The sequence below is a fragment of the Thunnus thynnus genome, chromosome 7, assembly GCF_963924715.1.
Source record: "Thunnus thynnus chromosome 7, fThuThy2.1, whole genome shotgun sequence".
Lineage (NCBI taxonomy): Eukaryota > Metazoa > Chordata > Actinopteri > Scombriformes > Scombridae > Thunnus > Thunnus thynnus.
The window spans coordinates 5,132,882-5,153,891 of NC_089523.1; the positions used below are offsets into that span (position 1 = coordinate 5,132,882).

At 39.5% G+C, this 21,010-nt stretch overlaps 2 long non-coding RNA genes across 3 annotated transcripts in view; one reads left to right on the forward strand and one right to left on the reverse strand.

Annotated features, from left to right (window-relative positions):
• The window catches only part of LOC137185656 (uncharacterized), a 105,078-nt gene extending 89,280 nt beyond the window's left edge, over positions 1 to 15,798 (reverse strand). Inside the window, exon 1 of the long non-coding RNA XR_010928893.1 lies at positions 15,302 to 15,798. This is a non-coding gene — a long non-coding RNA (uncharacterized lncRNA). The remainder of the gene's footprint in view (positions 1 to 15,301) is intronic.
• LOC137185657 (uncharacterized) overlaps positions 1 to 21,010 on the forward strand; it is a 150,656-nt gene that overhangs the window by 110,626 nt on the left and 19,020 nt on the right. The window contains exons 2-5 of one of the 2 annotated variants that reach the window (XR_010928895.1): positions 6,536 to 6,620; positions 7,363 to 7,450; positions 8,346 to 8,644; positions 14,227 to 14,399. This is a non-coding gene — a long non-coding RNA (uncharacterized lncRNA). The remainder of the gene's footprint in view (positions 1 to 6,535; positions 6,621 to 7,362; positions 7,451 to 8,345; positions 8,645 to 14,226; positions 14,400 to 21,010) is intronic. The other variant, XR_010928894.1, reaches the window with a different exon arrangement.

Sequence of the window (21,010 nt, forward strand, 5' to 3'; positions counted from 1 at the left end):
AAAGCTTGTTATGTTATCCATTGTGTCAAATCTTCATCTGAAAAGTAACTAAAGCTGTCAAATAAATGTAGTGGAGTAGAAAGTACAATATTTCCATCTGAAATGTTGTGGAGTGGAAGTACAGTACTTGATTAAATGTACTTATTTACTTTCCACCACTGCTTTTGAGAAGCCCTAAACATGAACAACATTTTAATCAGATTGTGCATACTGTAAGTACAAATGATACCATTCAGTATATATTTGTAGTTGTTATCCTTTTTAAATTCCATTTTTAGTGAAGAGGTGTAACATCTCATGGTCTGGATCTGATCCACCATGACAATTTGTAAAACACTCACTACTTAGCATTTTTGGAATTTGTTTGTATGGAAATTGTTCAATTTTATGTGTATGGTCCATTTTAAAGTTATGACAGATTTAATATGATTTAAGATTGATGAATGAAGGAAATAGTTTAAAATCATTTAAGTGTCCAGCATATGTCATCAGAAGTGCTTGTTGGATGGTCAAATGGCTTCACAAAACCCCTCACCCTGCACCTTTACAACATCAGAATTAGGTGGGCTACGTTAGACAGTTTCTATAACATTCTGAAACCTACAATACAACATTCACACTCACTTCATGCAGTGATTGGCCAGGTGTGCAATGGTGAGAAAGTAAGCAGGGTATCAACTTCTCACTCCAGTTCTCCTTTTTCATTAGTTAAACGACTGTATATGTCAATTCTCATGTTTACAACAGTGCAACACAATGAATGCCTTCCAGAAGAGACTGTCTGAAAGTGTGCACCGTTATTTCCGTATTTAAACGATGACAGTCGGCTTTTCACCTCACATTATGTTTTTTCATTCCGATGTGGTCAGGCAACACATTGCATGAACTACTTCTTTTCTAACATTATCCAGTCCTTAGTAAGCAGCTAAATCCCCTCAGCTCTACAGAGCTTATTAGCATCTTCCAGCTATTTGTTTTGGTTGTACTGTCCACCACAACTTTACTGTTGGTTTGCTCTCAGCACTCCCATTAGTGTTATTTTCAGCAGTAGCAGGCAGCAGGGGTGAGAGTCTTTAGGAATCGATTTAATTCCAATTCTTGGTGTCACTATTTGATTCAGAATCGCTTCTCAATTCAAAGCTAATTCTCCATTTATTAAATAGACCTAGTTTCAGGCTCTTACTCCAGCACAATGTGTGTCAAACCACTCACTCGTATCCTCAATTTCAATATGTTATATAACAGGCAGTTCAGCTAAATGGTCTTGATGAAGGTCAGTGTCTGACCAAACAAATACAGCAAAATAAAATGAATGGGAATACACAATTTTCTATATTTAAAAAGTCAATCTGGAAGCATTTTACAGTCTTGTGCTTGTATAAGAATAATGAAATGAAAGTGTTATTTACTGACCGGGTGCAGGTCTTTTCAAATGAAAAGGTCTATAGACACACTATGGAAATACTTCACATTCATCTTGCAAGGCCAATTAGTCATTAAGTAAAAAATGCAGCCAAACGCTGAAGATCAACTAAAAGATAACTCTAGTGTGTACATGCTATTCACAATCTGTTCCTTCGACATGTTGTTAACAACGTTCAAAAATGTTTTTTTGGAATCTGTAAATTGTCTCAGAATCATAGAAGATAGAACTGCAATTTTTATGTGAATTGAATTTTTTCCCTACCCTCACCTGGCAGTTGTTTTCAGAGAAAAAGCTCTAAAAACCCACTTTACAGTATGGTACCTGCCTAGCACCAAATGGTAGACAGCCAAAGTTAGCAACTAGCTGAAGAAGCATTTAGCAGCTATAGAGACACATCTCTGAAATGCTAATGTTGCTCTGTGGCTGCTTGATGTGTATATTAGCCACTGTCTGCTAACATGTATCAACTGTATGTATCAACATATCAACTTTATTAGGTGATAATATAAAAACATTGAACTATTTGTTGTACTGCCCCCAAGTGGCAAAAGGTCAATTAATGCAGGTTTAAACAATAATTATCATGGGGCAAATTTTATTTTTTACTTCTCAAAAACTTATCAGCCTCAAATAACCAAAAACAGTGTTTTTTAAAGACCCATACAGATCAAACCCACACTGGTGCAGGTGGCAGGGCAGCCATACAGACCTTGTTGTACCCATGGGATCTAGCTTTGGGGCTCCCCAGCCTGCATGGCCCTCCACCCTCACCACCTTTGGGATTCAGGGTAGTTAAATCATATTTAACAATACTGCTGGTTTACTTTTTTTCCCGCCGGGAGCCAAATGTGACCGCCCTGTAATTGCTTCCATACTCCCTTTGCACTGTACAAAGGTAAACACGTGAGAAAGGCAGGTAGCGTGGGCTCCTCCTATAGAAAACACAGCCTCTTACTGTAAACAGAATTTCTGTTTAAACCCCATGCACCCTCCACACTCTCTCTCTGACACCTAATATATAACGTGTGTGTGCGTGTCTCTGAGGAGCGCTTTGAGAGGCTTGATGGATTCTACCCAGACCATAACTCCCTTTACTAAGAAATAAACAAATATGATTGAATTATGATGCAAGGCACCTATAAATTTTCCAACACACTTTGGTCTTGTGTCTTTTTTAATCAGTCTGAGGGCATGTTGCTGCTCTTTCTGAGGCCTTCAACAACATTAGTTTAGCTGGAAATAGCCGTCTCCTATTTCCCAGAATTACCGCCGTGGGTGGATGTTGAAAGCAGTTTGAAAAATAGCACCTCTCATTTCTTTGTCTTTCCTGAAACAGGACACTGAACAGGAAAATGTGGCACAGTTAAGTAGAGTAACTGCTTATGAAATGTGTACACCTCAGTCAAGGCTTGAAACTTGCGCTGCCATTTACACAATAGGATTTTGTTAACACGGGATGTTTGTTATTTCCTGTAAAGATGCATATACATTCCCATTAAAAGCCACATTCCTTTATTAATTTACATGTCAGAGAAACAACATGTTTTATTGAGAGAATGTTTGTGTTGTTAACATCTTCTATAAATGTGACAAATCCAGCTCTGACTCATGTTTGTAGGAGGCTCCAAGGACACAAATATATGTTTTTGAGGAAGCAAAGGGTTGTATTCACGTCTCTCTGAAGAGAAAATGCTCTCACTGCTACTCAAGGTTACACACACAGTCTATTCATAAAAATCCACTACTACCTTAACAAGGTCATTCCCAAAATTACCTACGAGTTATCTACCCGCAACCTTGAGTATCTGATTACTCCTGCACAATTACTCGGCTAGAGATTTCACATGTAATTTGTCTTTTTTCAGGCATGGGTGAAAAGAATAACAAACTGTATATGAATAGAGATGCATAATTATGACATAATTTGTGAAAATTGTGTTTGATTGCAGGGCATGGCAAAGTGTTTAATCATGTTTACCAGGCCATGTTGGACAGAGCTGGGGGGTATACAACTCAGAACTGACAAGCCTCTCAAGCTCTAAATTACAAGCATGTAAACCAAAGAGGTATTTCTCTAATCAGCAGCTTGTCTACCTACTACTGTATATCAACAGTTTTCTGAACTTTTGTTAACAATTTCTGCAAGAAAGTGAATAAAGCAGTAAAAGGTCAGTGTGGTTGCGGTACAGTGGGTCTGCAGAAGAGAAGGTATTACATGAAGAGGGAGACTTTTTCAAATAACTCTCCATTTTTAAATGGATAGTATACTCCAAAATACAATGAAATGGAATTTTCCTGTTACTTGGTAAAATATCAAAGTATTTCAATGTTATTTCAATTCAATGTTATTTGATTCTTTTTTTTTTTAACTAAAAAAAAACCTGTCTATAACTCACCACAAATATTAAGGCATCTGGCTTGCAGTACTCAAAAAGAAAAAAATTATATTTTTGAAAACTCAACAGCATCGCCATTCAAATGACACACTTTCTCATGACACCTTGCTTAAAAAGTGTCTGATAGACAGTTTGCAGGCTTTGGTAGAAAATTGCGATATTGTTCACATGAAGACCTGCAGATTATTGTCGGTAACCACGCCATTACACTTGAAACTTTGCTGTTGAGTTTGGGTTTTTTTTCAATGTCAATGCTATTGACTTGAACTACAGAAAATAGCTCCAAACTTTGGTAATTCACATAACATTTAAAAAGAAAATTACTCTGATAAATACTATATATCACTCCAGAGCTAATAGTTTTTTTTGTTTTTCAGAGTTTTGTCCCTTTTAAATGTTACTCAGCAAACCCTGAGGTGCCAAAGCCTTCAGACCAAATCTCAGAATATATTGGTTTGCCAGTACGGACAAGGACTTTTTCCCTTAAAGGGTCTAAGTCTATAAAACCTGAAATGAAGCTTGTTTCACCCTGCCTTTAGCTGCTGCTCACACAACCAAGGGAGTTTCATTAGTCTGCTTTTCAATCTGCCCAGAATCCGTAGGAATTAATTCCATATTGTACGTTTCTGCACCTCACGAATCACATCCAGCGGCAATGTCAGGTACCAAAGCAGGACATTGTGTGCCTTCTACGTAGCACACCAGAAAGTATTGCTGCGTCCAACAGTTTTTAACTTTCTAAAACAAACAATCTGACAAGCATGTCCACTTCACACAACTATTGGCCAGGTGAGAAAGTAGGATTAATTCCCCATTCCCCTTACCCAAAAATGCTGCCATTGAATGTCAAAAAAGGTTGTCAATGAACGTAACCTGAAATTTTGATGATTGTCCAACATCAACTTTCTTGTCAGGCAATCGGGTGGTTTTAAAAGACTGCTTCAGTTTTCTGTGAGGGTCTAAAATACGTTTCACCATAGATAACTCTTGCATGAACATTAAATAACTGCAGAATTATTAAAGACATTAGTGTTAATCATTAGTCTAATTAAAAGACATTAGTTCAAAATATCAACTAGCTAGGTATCTTCAAATCCAATAGTCTTCGTATTGTTCTTGCCAATCAAACCTTAATTACAAGTTAGAGATGGCATGGTTCATTTTAGCCCTGGCTCAGTTTAAGATTTACCATCCAAGCTTCTCTTACACCCAGGAACTCTGGCTACACAGAGAGCCACAGCTTGCACCCTTCACCAAGGCCAGGCCAGTCCAGCCGTGCACAGTCCAGCCCAAGGCCAGACTCACTGGGGAATTTCAGCTGAATTCAATTTCACCTCTGGCCTCTGTCGCGGCAGCTTGAGCCGCGGCTACACAAAGGGCCAAGTTTCACATTGAACGTGAGAACCCCCTCATCTCCTGACCTCTATTACCATATGAATGGACCAGAAAATGGAACTGGGAGCAAAGAGAGAGAGACAGGAGTGAGAGAATCGAGGCAAAATGGCTAATTTTTAGAGCATTCGTTTACCTTTCACACTCACTCAGAATAGGGATTTGTCTCTTTATGTCACCGTGAGACAAACGCACATGTACAGATGTCATCCAGCGTGTCACCTGGAGAGGATACTATAGCTGCTCAGCGTCTTAAATCTTAAAGGGAAGTTGCATGAACCCTTAGTATTCTAAGCATTTGTGGCCAAAATCTCATAATAGCAACAGTTCTAGACCTGATCAATGGGAATCTACAGGAAAACCTTAATCCAAGAATCAGCCCCTTTATATGGTTCAATGGCCTCTAACTCCTCATATTGCTTCAGCTCTTCTTTCTCTTTCACTACAGTTGTTATGCTCTCAGTATTTGTCAGTACTCATTCTACTTTCCCCATATTACACTCGTTCAATCATCATGTGCTCCCACTGGCATGAAACGCAAATAAGCAAACAATATGAAGCACCAACAACAAGTAAGCACATAATTATATGTGGCAATTGGTGGTGTGGTTCTGAGAAGAAACAGCACTGGGAAGTCATGTCAGATGATACAAACAGTCAAAAATTTATATTCAAAATAAGATGGCGGCAAAGAACATTTGTCATTTTGGCCTTGTGAAACTTGTTTCACCATCAGCTTTTGACCTATAACAAGCTGATCATGGCCCGATCATATTGGCCTATAATATATATATATATATATATATATATATATATATACATATATTATTGGAGACATCTCATCAAACATTTAATATAAGACAAGAATATAATTATATGTAAAACTATATATTTTAAAGCTACAATCAATCTTATTTTCTTGTCACTATCAGTAGAATGTATTTAAGACCCTGAAAACCTACTGTATATTCTCAGTCAGCGTCTTCGTATGAGTGACAGGATCCTACAAAAAAAACCCCAAAAACACAGATTTCTGCCCAAGTTAGATCCATTTTGGTTATTTCACATTAGAGATTTCTCTACTTGTGTTTTTGCTCTTGCTTTTCTTACTGCTTTGAAGTGGGCGAGGCTGAGTTGGAAAAAAGGTGACGTCACATATTTCCATGCACAAATTAGGATTTAGGTGCAAGCCTCCCAAAAACTCATATTACTCAATGTTTTTAGGAGTTGTTGGCTTTTATTAATAGCAAACAGCTTTAATCTAAACACTACACTAGCAGTTAGTTACTTTTATCAGTGTTGTCCCTCTTTAACCCCGCAGAGCAGCACAGATGGGAGGCAGAGGACGAGAGGTGGAATTAAAGGCAGGGTGTGGGGGAGAGCAGGTGTGAGGATGAATAAAGGTGGTGAGTGGTGTGTGTGTTTGTGTGTGGTGGGGGGTGCAGGGGGGTGGTGGTTAGGGCAGAGGATCAGTAAGAAAAGAGACTGAAACAGTCAGCCAGCCTGTGAGGAGTTCTAGCCACGCCCAGGAAACTAACCTTGCTGCAGTTTGTCAGGGCCAGTATGTGGGGGGTTACAGTTACAGTTAGCGGAAAAATCGAAATAGGACAAAAGGATGAGGAACAAAATTGAATATACTGTAAATGTATAAATAGATTAACGTGTTTTTTTTAAGTGCATTTTTCTTTCATTTAGGCTATAAGGAAATTTAACAAAATTTTGGTCCAGACAATCACTATCTTTAGATTTGAAACCATGGGGAAAAAATAATTAAAGAAACACATAACCCACTTGAGTTACTCTTCATTGGCAAGGCAGAAACCCTCTGGAACAAACTGCAGTAATAATATACTCTATGATAATATGATAATAATACTGATTATGATTCATTAATAAATTACACAGTAGATTAGATACATACATTATCAGATTATATCTGATTTTTAATAAAATGTCAGGCTATAAGCTATGTCTACAATATTACAGAAACAACTGGAGCTGTCTGTATTTGTCCTTCAGTGTGAGGCCACAGGTTAAGTGTGACAGCCAGAGAGGGAGGGACACTTGATCTATAACTGAAATAAAAGATAACAGCATCACCAACACTGTGAACACACCATATGTTCTCTATTATCTCTCCTCTGCAAGACAGGACCATCAACTGCGTCAATTTCTCCTCTGCATCACTACATGTCTTCTTCTCTGTTTTCGTCTGCCGAGCAACAAACTGTCAAAAGTACGTCCAGTTTTAGCAGGAATGTTGAATTCCATCCACCATGAAAAATGTATTATATGCAAAATATATGTATGTAAAATATATTATATGCAACGCAAAAACAGTTAAACAATCAAATCGACTGATATATTTTTAAACAGATGGGTGAACAGGGATGTAGTTGAAGTAAAACCACTTTTAGTTTTTAAAAAAAATCATCACTGCCTCCGTCCTTTTTTGGAAATTCCAACATGAATTCATCACAATGAGGTGAGCCGCCTCACGCTGATGAAGCAACATATTTTCACTTCAGGTCACACACATCCCTCTAAAACCACACATTTTCATATCATATCCTGTAAAAGACCCTTTTTTCGTAACAAGCCTAGAAATTTCTGTTTTTGTGAAATAATGACGAAATTGTATGTAGTTAATTTTAGGCTTAGGTTTTTGGGGTTAAGGTCAGCTTTTCATTTACTTTAATGTGAAAAAAATACTGCCTTGTCTAAACAATTTTTTATATATATATATATATATATATATATATATATATATATATATATATACACACACACATACTTTTTTTTTTTTTTTTTTTTTTCATATAAATAGTTTTTGTGAGATCTAAACCTACTTTCATGCATATTTCTTTCTTTTATAGGCTTACATACAGTACCAGTCAAAAGTTTGGACATACTGGTCCAATAACTGGTATAATTTTATAGGAAGTAGCACTGAGTTGGTGAAGTTGTAAGGACAGGGACTATTTGTTAATATTAATTAATATTTTTCTGAACATAAAAGTAGTTGTTGGGAAACAGAGAGAGATTTGGAATAAAAGGTATATCAAAATAAATGAATATTTTCAGCAGTGGACACTGAGAGTAACTTTTTCTGCTGTTTCATTCGGTATGAGGTGAAGTCATCGAGGCAGCATGGTGAGTGATCAGAGACAGAGCGAGTGGCCAGACAGAGCTCCCTCCCTCCCTCTTCCTCCTGCATCAGAGCCCGTGGTCATTATTGCCCTCCAGACTGCTTTTATCATCTCTATAAATCTCTGCTGGCTCAGACACAGCGTAATGAGGAGACCTGCGAGGCTGTCAACCTGCGACTCTCACCCCCGCCGAGAGGAAGAAGAGGGGTATGAAAAAGGTGGAGAGAGGCTGGAGGGCCGCAGACAGAGATGAAGAGAGGGAGGGAGTTAAAAAGAGAGGGGTAGGAATTGGTTATACGCACACACACACACACACACCTACACTACACAGCAGCCTCCTGCCCGTTAAAACATTATATTCAGCTTTCAGCATTTAATGAAACAATCTCAGACATTTTCATATAACTGTCCATTCTTCTTCCCTCTATCACTGATGTTAACATGATTAGACCTACTGCCTGTGTCATGAACATCATTTACATTTGCTGCTTGAAGGCCTCTTCTAGTATAAAATCTTGCGGTGCACAAGAAGTGATGTGTTCTATACTTCTGGTGTGTTCACAATAAACAGAAGTAGAACGGAGTACTCTGGATGATCAGTAATATAACTGAACAAAGATTGGAGTGCCAACTAAAATCAAAACAGAAGTTATTGGACACAAGCCTGCACTGCCAGGTGATCTCTGGGAAGTACGGTGCAAAAAAAGCACAGCACTTTGATTTGTTCAGAACCACATATGTGTCAGGAGGGGCAATTCTTCATAAGTTGCTAAATTAGTAAATCTGTGTTTAGGTTATAAAGAATGTAGTAAAATTATTAATTTGCACATTCACATATGTACTTTGTTTTCACAATTTAGTCATTTGTACTCTCTATTATTAGATTAGTTCCCTCAAATTAAATCATTTATACTCTTGAAGTACTGAACTGTGATGTTAAATTACTTGATTTAGTGCCACAATTTACTAGCTTGAAGTTTAATTGCGGTTGTGAGTGTCCCTTTCACACTCTCGCTATCACTGGCTTTAATACAGTTATATTTTGATATTGGACTGAGGTTTGTCAATGTACTTCAGGTTTTGGCTGTTAAACACAAAGCTGTTATTTTCCTTTGAAGGGATTTTATGGGATGACAAATGATATTTCACAGTAAAAGCTTTGAAGCCATATAGATGTCAGTTCATAAAATCTCAGCTCCAGTGGCACTTCACTGCAACATTAGGAACATGGACTACGTAGATGGAACAGTAGCAAATGAAGCCATTTAAGGGTGCAAATTATTAATTTTAAAACCCAATTTATTAATTTGAGGACTTTATTAATTTATTAATTTGTATTCCCTGCATTTTATTTTATGTCATAAAATGCAGGGAATATATCAGTATATTTAGCAATGTAAGACCATGATATGTAATTTGAGGGGGTTACTAAATTAATTATCTAAAGTTTATTAAGTATTTCTGGGTTCCATAAATGTGACATTGGTATACTGATGTTTCAAAATGCAAAATGTATCACTTTTATCATGTTTTACTTAAAAAGCTGTCAAATGTGTGCAGTCAAATTCAGCTTGCAGCAGCCATTCAGGGCCTTCAGCCACCGTGTGCAACCAAAAGGCACACCTTTTTTATTTTTTAAATTTAATAAAACAATAATATTATACAATTAAATTCAAATACCAAATCTCATTGGTTCTGCAATTACAACTTTTTTATCATAATTTTGATATTTATATTTTATTCATTTATAAGTAATGTGATCTTGGGTTTTTTTTGTACCATTTTAATGTTTACTCTTGCACAGTAAATACAAAGTGTGTATAAAACTGTACCGAACAGATATTGTTTAACATTTAAAGGATTAATGAAGTTTCTTTCATGGATTTTAAATGCTGCTTTGCTATCCATTAAACATACAGTAAAAATTCATTTTAAAACCTAATTGATCAGTGTTGACCTTGTTTAAATGGCACCATAGTGCCAAACACAGCAATAATTTACAGTTTTTATATAAGTGATCTTTACTGTCATGACTATACAATAAGATATAGAGTATGTTTGGGCCTATATTAGCACCATCACACTAATAACAAAATGATCCTAGGAGGGCAGGTAGGTGAGGGGATTAAGTGCTGCTTCCAGAAAGGCTTGTATATATGCAGGTAGGCTCTGTATATAGTAACTGTGAAGCCTCTTGATTTTTTTTTTCTCTTTAGCAATTTGCTGCTACAAAGGCAGAAGAGTGATGGATTGAGGCGTGTCCCCACAAAAACCCACCTCACCTGTCAAAATCCTTTTGAGGATATACTTAACTGTCCTTGTATTCTGCAAAAATGTCTTTTTTTTCTAGGAACTGCACGTCCACCGCAGCTGGCTGGTACAACTGCTCAGGGGATGGGGGTGGGGGGTGGGGAAACAGCTCTGAGAGAGACAGACCAACGCTGAGCTCAGTGACAGTGTTGTGTTTTGTGTGTGCATGAGAGAGAGCGAGAGACGGAGCGTGTGAACCCTTCTACCTCTGATGTCAGACGCGAGAGCCTTGCGTCGCTGCTGACGCCCGTGCAGCCGGTAAACCAAACACACTCTCTGACAGCTGATACATAGTATGGACTTTGACCCACACTGAACCTCACAACGGCCCCGTCATCCAGCGTCAGCTCGGCGCTTCCTCCAGTCCGGTCTGATACCCTCCCACACTGTCAGGAGCCGTCTCCAAAACGCCCACGCTCGGTTATGTAAGGGGATAATCCTGTGCAGTCATTAAAATGATGCACGGCACTGGAGGTGTAGAGGAACATAACTATTTGATGCCTATGGTGAAATCAGTGCATTAATGTTTGATAATCATAATACCTCAGAGCAGATTATACCTCCATACTTTGCCACAGAAATCTTCTTTTAACTTAACCCCCACAACCTCTGCTGTATCTAAATGCAGAGGAATATTTGAAGTGGTGCAGCCTCTCTGACACTTTAATGACCCCTTGCTCCTCCAGACTCCCTGGCTCTTTCTCAGACATCTCAATCACCTTCCCCTCTGGTAAAAAAAAAAAAAAAACTCATTTCACATGAACGCTCGCTGTGTGGCTCCTCCAACAGAAACAAAAAGGCAGCCTCTCCATCATCCGGCAAACCATAAGCTTCCCTTTATCTTCCCTCCCTCATTAAACTCTGAATAACTCAGCAGAGAGGCAGAAAGAGGAGAGAAAAAAGTGATTGAATTCTGCCGGAGGAATAAAAGCCCCTTGAGGTTGCCATTTTGAATGCGTGCCATGTTGAACAGGCTGGATCCAGAGATCCCAGAGACAACAGAGCGGGGAAGAATGGTCTATAGACAGAGCTCCAGGCCAGCTGACCCACTGTAGATAATGTACCATGGATGTAGTGTCATTGTACTGAGAGGCTGGAGTCATGATGATGACCCGTCGCGACCTCGCAGGGAGGCAGGCAGAGGCGGAGGAAGGAGGTCTGAAAGGGAGGTCAGAGGGAAATCGTGGCACCAGACTTGATATCTCTATTCAAAAGCTGTACTGGCAACCTGGTCGCAGTGAATGCGGCCCAATCCTGGGAAGGGGAAGACCAGAGAAAGGGACACAAGAAAAGAAAAATGGGTTTGACATTCAGGCAGGCGGGCTGAGGGAGGTAACAAGTTCACGGCCCTTTCAGAAAACATGGCCGCCTGCTGTGTGATGGATCATGGAGCCTCAGATTGCCGTCAGGGGTGGGACCCGGGGAGGAACACATGGGAACCCAGGCTCCCAGGAAGAGAAGAGTCACCCTGACGTTTGAATAAATGAACTCCTGTTGGTTCTGATATAAGCAGCTCCAACAGAGACATGAAACAATACTGCTGCAAAGAAATGACAAGACTAATGCTTCTGACGACACCTCCACCACAAGAATTCATTCAGTATATTTTCATGCATTCACTCTGAAATATACAAGTGAGAATAAGAGATAATATCCTTCATGATACTTGCAAGTGAATGGAGTTGAGCTGAAAAGGTGATAACTGAAAAAACACCTTGACCTCACAATAGTGGAACCCGACTAGTTAACAGAACAGATCCTTTAATTAGAATGAGGCAAACCAGATTAGTGCAAGTTTTTCACTTTAAAGGGGTACTCCAGCAAATTAGTATTGCACATCCATACAGTTGGAGGACTTGAGAAAGACCAATTTATGAAGTGAATGGTCAAAATTGTAGCAGCAAAGGACAAGATATCTTGGCTTTTTGTCCCCAGTATGAAACAAGCTTCAAAAATGCTGGATCCTACAATTCCCATAATCCAAATCAATAGCATCTTTCATTAGACCTTACGCCCTCATCTTTCAAACTTTATGCACCCCGTTTGTAACGCAGATTTTATGTCAAAAATTTGAAGTGTGAAGCCAAATCTGTTATCGCAAGGGTTTCTTAAATTTCTATTTTACTATTGTAAAATCTGTGCACCTTTAAATTCAGCCAACTGGTTGGATTTCAAAAAAAGAAAAAGAAGTCGTGATGCGTATTCTTTAGTTAATCTGAAATGGCCTGAAAAAATTTGTGAATTATTTGAATTGTTTGACTTTAATCTTTAAAACAGTCACATTTTAATATTATCTCCACTGAACATTTCTGTATGTATGTGTGTGTATGTGTGTATTGCACTCTAGTAGTTTTGTTATTCATTGTGTCAGGCAAATACAAGTGTCCAGCCCACATGTACTTATATGACAGCAAAAATAATGTTGCTGTGGTCAAATATTTGTCAGACAAAAACATCAACGTCTTAGAAATTACATTAAATTGCCAACAAAGAATACTGTCCTTTTTCCCCAGACAAAGGAAATCTGCCACAAAAGATCCCCTTCCTAAAACACAGCTCAAGTCTTTTGTAATCATCCATCTAGAAGTGGTCATTAGAAAGCAAGGACAAGTGTTGCCCTTAAGTTGTCATATAATGAACAAAAAAAATTCAATGGACTGCTTTAATATCACCTAAAAACAAAACCTTTTCTCTTCAGGAAGACGAAAAGTAGTAGTCGGGTTACTTTACCGTAATAAAAGTGAGCACAAGTGCGTATGAGATACTGAAGGAAACACCCATTGTAACCATTACAAACACGAGGATCGAGCAGAGAGGGTCAGCTAAAGTATGTCTGGTATGCCAGGGATGACGACAACAGCCACTACTACTGTAAACATATTAAAGTATTGCTTATCACTGAGGAGTATGGAGGCAGGGAGTGGGAAGAGGAGGAGGAGGATGAGACAGGAATGTAACTGACAAAACATTAATCATCTCCACACATTTAGTAAAAATTGTGAGGTATGAAGTAAAAATATTTGCATATTACTTAGTTAACTAATGAAGATTTAAAAAATATCTAGTGGTCATATTGTCAGCACACATTGAGCATTAAAGTGCGTACAGTGTGTTGGTAATCAGTAATGAAAGTTGAAACAAAAGTAGGTATTTGGTGATCAGCAGAAAATTAACGGTGGATTCTCTGGTTCCAGCTTCTTAAATGTGCTGATTTGAATATATTTGGCTTTAAGACAGTGGGATGGATAAAACAAGCAATTTGAAGACATCACTTTCACTCTGGGAAATTATAATAGGTATGAAAATTTAAAGACAAAACAATCAATTGATTAATCAAGAAAAAGATTGCAAAAAAATTAAATAAAAAAACATCCGCAGCCCAAGTTCAGCAACATCGTTGCAGTGAGCTGGTGGGGGAAAAAAATTTGAAAATGGAAGACCAGCGGACATAAGAGACTGAATTACTACTGGAATATAATAATAATGATAATAATAACAACAACAATAATAATAACCTTTCGACACAAAACCCTCTCTGTTTACTTCCCTATAGTTCCATAGTATCTCTGGTGTGCCCCACCTCCACAATCCAGGAATAATAAACCTGTCAACAACAAGTCTCCTGGGAGGCCACTGCTGACACTTCGTTGTCAGTGGCAATGCATGCTGGGACAGCTAATGGGACAGGTCCTCAGGGGTGCCTCAACAGAGGACAGCCCCAGACAGGTGAGCTGTCTGACAGGTCCAATATAAAATAAGCATCATCAATATATTCACTTTTGTGGGCTTACAATCTCTAGTTGATCACTGCTGTGTTAATATTATTACTGGATAATTGTAAACCCACTCTGATTAAATCAAATAATATTATTGGATTTGGGAGATTTAGGATTAAGGCCAAGGTGCCATGAATTTGAAACTGAATCAAATTAATAATGAAACCTAGTTTACTACATGAGAATACAACAACATCATGAAAACAAATGAATAGACATCCTCACTGCTAAAATTCAAAACGGACATTTCAAGGTAAAACAAACCGAGCAACCGCAACTGAAATACTGACAACTTAAAACACTGTTTTTGTTACAGGACTAGAAAGAAGTTCTGTAACAATAACATGAAAAAAACCCATTCCAAACTCCCACCACAAAACTTGAAATTTAATCAGGTCTTTGTACCTCCGCCGCAATCCCCCCACGTGAGCGCCCAGCCTACAGTACGTCTCTGTGATTTCTCTTATCGTAACCACGTGGCTCGATTTTAGCGAGTTTGTCCTCCCTCAACACGTGTATGCGTGTGAACATCTGAGCTGATCAACTAAACAGTTCCCATATGTAGTGCTGAAGGGAGCAGCTGGACTTTCAGCACTTCACTCCGCTGTGAGTGAAGTGACACCGGTCGGATGGTGCTGAGAGGAGACGGTGTGCAGTCTGTCATTCAGTCTGTCAGTCAAGTCTTTTTACACAATTCCTCACCAGCACAACCACATATTCTTTCAATTCAAAGTACAGGCGGATGTAAAAGCATTATTTGCACTATGTGCACTCAGTAAACAAGAGTTTGGAAGCAGCAGAAGCAGTAATGGAAATGAGTGAGCAGTTGTTTGGTCTTTCCTGGGCACTGACCTGGACAGCATAGCAAACACAGCGCCGGTCAGCCTCTCATCTTGCTTCTCTTCTCAGATTTCACACTCCAGCTCCCTCCTGACTGCCTTTTGAAGTTGGTCCCTCCGCTATTTCTGAGGTAAAAGTCGCTGGCAGAGGAGGGAATGAGGGAGAGGAAGAGGGAGATGGGGGTGAAGTCTTTCTCTCTTGCCTTTTTTCCTCCTCCTCCTCATCTTCTTCTTCTTTTCTATACTTCCCCCTTGCTGTATTTTGCACTAGCTGAAATCTGCACCTCCTCTTGCTCTTCCATAGCACAAATCTCTCCACACACTCACTACTGGGAGAGGAAGAGAAAATAACATTGCGAGAGAGAGAGAGCGAGAAAGAGAGAGAGAGAGAGCGAGAGAGAGAAAAAGAGAGAGAGAGAGAGAGAGAGAGAGAGAGCAGCAACAAAAGTCTGCTCAGTCACCTCGTCTCCCTCCTGTTCAAATTTAGAGGCTGGATTTCTGGCTGCAAGGCGAACTCTACTGGGCATGCCCACAACCAAGAGGCACACTTTGTAATGAACACTCACTTCCTCTCTTGTTCTTGCCACCCCCCCCACCCCCTCCTCCCTCACGGCTCCTTCTCTCCCTCCCTCCCCCCCCGTATAGCTCTCAGTTCAGCAGGAATCAGGAATGCTGCACGGACCAAAGCGCACTCGGCTCCAAGGAGCAAGTCCTACTTTGCACGAAAAAACACAATCTTACACTTTTAAAAATTATGAAAAACAAAGAATTTGAAAAGCAAGATATTTGAAAAGCAAGATAAATATGCTGAAAAACAAAACAATCATTTCAAACATAAGACATACTTTTGTAACTAACTGCAAAAATACCAATATTGTTGGTTCGCAACATATTTCCAATCCATGTAATTCAATCATGTGCGCATTAGATGGCTGTCTAGACTTCAGTGATGTAATATTTAATCCAAAACTAATGGACATGTCACTCAAAATGTCAAGGCAATCAAACAGTCAATTTTGATAATGAAATGTGCTCATGTGAACAATTTTCTGCATCACTTCTGCTTGAGCGCGATAAAAAATATTATCTGGACCTATGTGGCATCCTATTTAAAGTCTGCCTGTGCTGGTCTCTGTTGTGCCTTATTACTGATCCCACCAAAACACATACTGATACTGCTCAAATTCAAGCAGATATATCCCATGGGTATGGTAGGTGTATGGGATTTGCTGTTAAAAAGCAGCAGAGCAGTATTGTTTTTTCTAGTCTTTGCATAGCAATGTATGACGTATTTCTAGTCAGCCTTGTGCCTGTGCTATCTCAGGCTCCCCACACTGACCCAGATTCTCCCCAGCAAACTATCAGGACACTATGTATCAAAACCAGGCTATGGAATGAGGACAGTGAGTTCAGAGAGCGACAGACAGAGAGCGAATGAGAGACAGGCAGAGAAAGTTCCCTCGGCATCTGTATTGTGCTAGTCAGGGGGAAAAAAACACATTAGAAATGCCATCAAAGGAAGCAAGTCATGATTCATTCAGAAATGGAATAACATGAAGCCGACTGATTCAAGGCTTGATGGAAAAATGTTGAACATGCTACATATGAGATAGCTGCTGCTCAGACCTGGAGCTTCCTGCAACCCCTCTGCTGAGACAACAATGTAATCCCGCAGACGTCCTGAGCAGAGGCTAATCCATCTGGACCATCTGAGGGGTGAAGATAGGGGCCAGGTGGAGGAGGAGGAGGTCCAGACGGCTGCAGGCTTGACCCTGAGAGGTCAGAGGTTATGGGAAACAGTGGGTCAATATGAAGATGAGAGGTCAATGCCACGGCTGGATAAGCCAGGGTCGCAGCAGTTGATGGATTGATGCGGAATGGGGGGAGGGGGGATGTGTAAAGAGATCAAAATTAAAAGCTACAAAGTCGAACAAAGGAGGAGAGGGGCCAGTCAAGCTTGAAGGAGTCACAGTCGAGCTTCATGCACAGAAATATTGTCAGTGTTGATTTAACTGTCGGAGTGCAAACGTGGAAGGAATGCCATGGAATTGTTTAAGCAGGAAGGGCTGAACATGCTTGAAACAAAGTACTTCATATGACAAGTCATCCAACCACATCTAAAGGCAGTGTTTTTACCTGTTCTGAACCACGCTCATAGCCTCCTCCTAGCTGCATCCTACTGCCTCTAAACTCTCTCCAGAAATCTGTCTTTTGTGTTTCTTTGAAGTCTTGACACAATGAATTGTACAAATGGGGATAAGGGCGCACGCTTTCCGACAGTCTCTCCTTGAAGTCATTCATGGTGTTACGCTAGGTTGTGCACAGGAAAAGTGAAAGCAGTAGTTGTGTGAATGAAAAAAGCTAGCTAGCTTGAGAAATATTCCAAAGTAAGAAAGAGGCTTTCAAGACACTGTCAGCATACTGAGGCTTTTATACTTTTGCAGTGATACACATGAATATCTCTGTGGATCCATAATACATCTAGGATGTTACTGGTAACTGTAGGTCACAGAGGTTTGCAGAGGTTCCCAAATCTCAACAAAGTGATGTGGGTTGATCAAACAAGCATATTGGTTGATAAACCTTCCTATTAGGAGTTGGGTTCAAATTTGGCACATTAATGTTACACTCAAAATTAATCAAGTTTAAGTATATAAGAAAACATCCATACCAAAGTATCCAAATGGCACCCATGCACGTTTACTTATGTGCTGACAGGGAGCCATGTTTCAGCTACAGGTCTTCATGGGTCCACTTGGTCTTAAGTATCCAAGATTTGATCCAGGAACCCCGTCGAACAGGGTCCAAACTATATTCAGTCTTATCTGGCCTGGGTGCCAGAATGTTTAATACCCTAATATCACATGGTGCATCATATTTGTTCAGGATAAAGACTGTGTTGCTGCTGCCTTTGACCATAAATGCTTGATAGTTTCTGGTGCCTTCTTTCTATTTCAGTCAAATTCTCCTTGGGTCTATTTCAGAACAGGTCTGTCTAACCTCAAGTCCCTTTCAAATTGGGTCCACTTTTGTTTTTAAATGAATATACACATGTTGGGTTTGGGTGGGTTTTCTATAGGTACCTTTCGGATCAGAATGTGTGAGGCTCAAGATGACCTGTAGTACCAGCGTTTAGACAGTATTGAACAGGCAGCCAGCTGTATGGGTGACTAAACAACTCTCCATTGAGCTCAAATAATTGGCCCTGAACACTTGTGAAAAAAATGTGCGACTGGATGTGTCAAATGCTTGCTGGTAAGACCAAAACATGGAGGCTCTGCAGCCTCCTGTCAGGAACGAAACAAACAAGTTTTCCTTGGCTGTGTCAGAACCATCTGAGCCTGGGGCTGCAGACCACACTGGTCTGCTCCCCTTAGCTCAATACTGACTCATTAGCCCTCTCACCCAGGGTCTCTGAGGACCTGTGACCCCATCTATTGTCTGGCCCAGGCCTATCTTGACGAGAGCCTCAGTGCCGAACAAAGCCCTGTCATTAACTCCAGCAAGGCTGCCCCTTTGGCCACAACCTGCAGCCCCCGCAGCCTGTCTGGGATGAAATGAAGTGGGTCAGACAAACACAACGCACCGTTCATCAACTTTAACCCCCATGACGACCACCAGCCTGCCACCCCCGCCATCTGAAAAAGGGCAGGGAGTGACAAGCTGTTTACAGGCAATGGAGGAACACTGTCCATCCACTTGCTCCTGTACAAACACAGATGTGTGAGGTGTATTGGTGAACTGCAGTGAGCCAACACTAAGTGCATAGTGAGGGGGTGTGGAAAGCAATAATGGTGGCAAGGCAGTTGTTTGTTTTCTCGTTCCCTTAGTCAATAAACCAATAACAAGTAGCTAAAGAACACACAGACATGTTGAACTTGCTAAGCAGTGTGGTGCCTGTATTCAAGTATGACCCTGCCTCATATTGATCCCATGTTACTGGTGTGAAATAATAAATTTATTCCATATACAATACTGACATTAGCTCACTATTATGACTTGTGCATTATGATCTAAATTTTAATGGATATTAAAATACTGTATAAACCAATTAAAATCAAGGAAAATATTTAACCATTTCCATCACAGCACTATTAGCCCAGCATCAATCATCACATTGTTTTATATTTCCAACGTTTTTAATGATTCCCAAGAGGCTCTTCAAGTCATAACAGGCAAATTTCAAACTATCAAAGAACAAATAAAACATAAAGGATCCATTTTGGCTAAGTAGGATATCCATTTAAATCTGCACCACCACACCCAAATTAAAAATATATTATTAAATATAGTAGTTCCTTGAAATAAACAAATTAGCATTTCATGTCTCCTCAGCAGACTGGACTAAAAAAAAAAGCAGAGGAAGGACAAAAAGCAATTACATTGTCCAGATTAGACTAATTGTGAGCGGATCTGATATTTAAATGTGCTCTGAAACACTTTCACCCATTGATAAAACAATTAATTGATTTTGCAAAAGTATTGATCATTTCTCACCAGGCGTTGATGGACATGGTTATAAGCTATCATATTGACAAAATGCTCAAAGCATCATTAGCAACAAATGTCCAAACACCTTTTCTTTTTTGACCACAATAGTATGCTATAATAGCACACAACACAAAGATCAATCTTCTCTGTGCATGTTTTTACAGCTGTAACAAGACATGTGATATGGGCTTATCAGCAGAGGCAGGGCACAGGACAGACTACAGTGAATGAGAGCAGTGACTTTGGTCAAACTGTTGGAGATAAAGTCTGTTGTGGGCTATGAAGACTCTGAGAACTATTCAGATAATATGGTGATACATGGTGCTCAAGACTTCCCTCTCTCGCTTTGCACTGGCTGTTTAAAATGTGGGGTACATCCACACATGGAGCACTAGCGACCCCATTTGGACTTACCACATACTGCAGTCAGTCTAACGACAGAATCACTTTCTCCTCCAGCGTGAGTGTGGCAGCAATTAACCTTTTTGACCACTTCAGACTTTTTAGCTGTGTCCTAACTTTACATTACATAGTAATTCTAAGCAGGTTTTGGGTAAGTTGTGTGTTCACACTGGAAAAGTAAGAAAAAAAATAGTATGCATACTAAACATTTGATTTTAGTGTGCTGTTGTTGTATGTAAGTCTCTCACAAAGCAAACAAATGATGGAGCTACTTACAGCTGAAAAAATCCAAATATTGTAGATGGTGGAAAGTCAAAAAAGGTATTCCAGCAAAGCAAAGTAATCCCCTAATAAAATAGTGTCTATCCTAGTACGCTGGTGTGCGCTGGAATACTTTTTTGACTTTCTGTAATTTGCTGTGCGTCAGCTGGCACCCAGGAGAGAGGCACTGCTGCGCACGCGATGTCTTCATCTTTTTGTTATTGCAGATGGTGGTTCGAGGAAGATCGCTTGAAAAACAGTAAAAAAAAAAAAAAAGCATGAAATCTTTTAACACATTTTGCTTTCTTTTTATGAAGTTTGTTAGTCCCACTTTGCTGCATGTCAGTGCATGTATTGCATAATTTCCTTTTAATAGAAAAGATTTTTTTTTTGTGTATATTAACTGTGAAAACAGTGAACTATGACAAAAAGTAATACACAATGTATACAATTAGTGTGTGGTATGGAATGGGGAAACAGTTTTTGAACTCCTATAGCAACAGTAGCAGTATTAGAGGTGTACGGATGAATTTTTAACACCAAATCTTCAAACTGAACTGCGTGAATC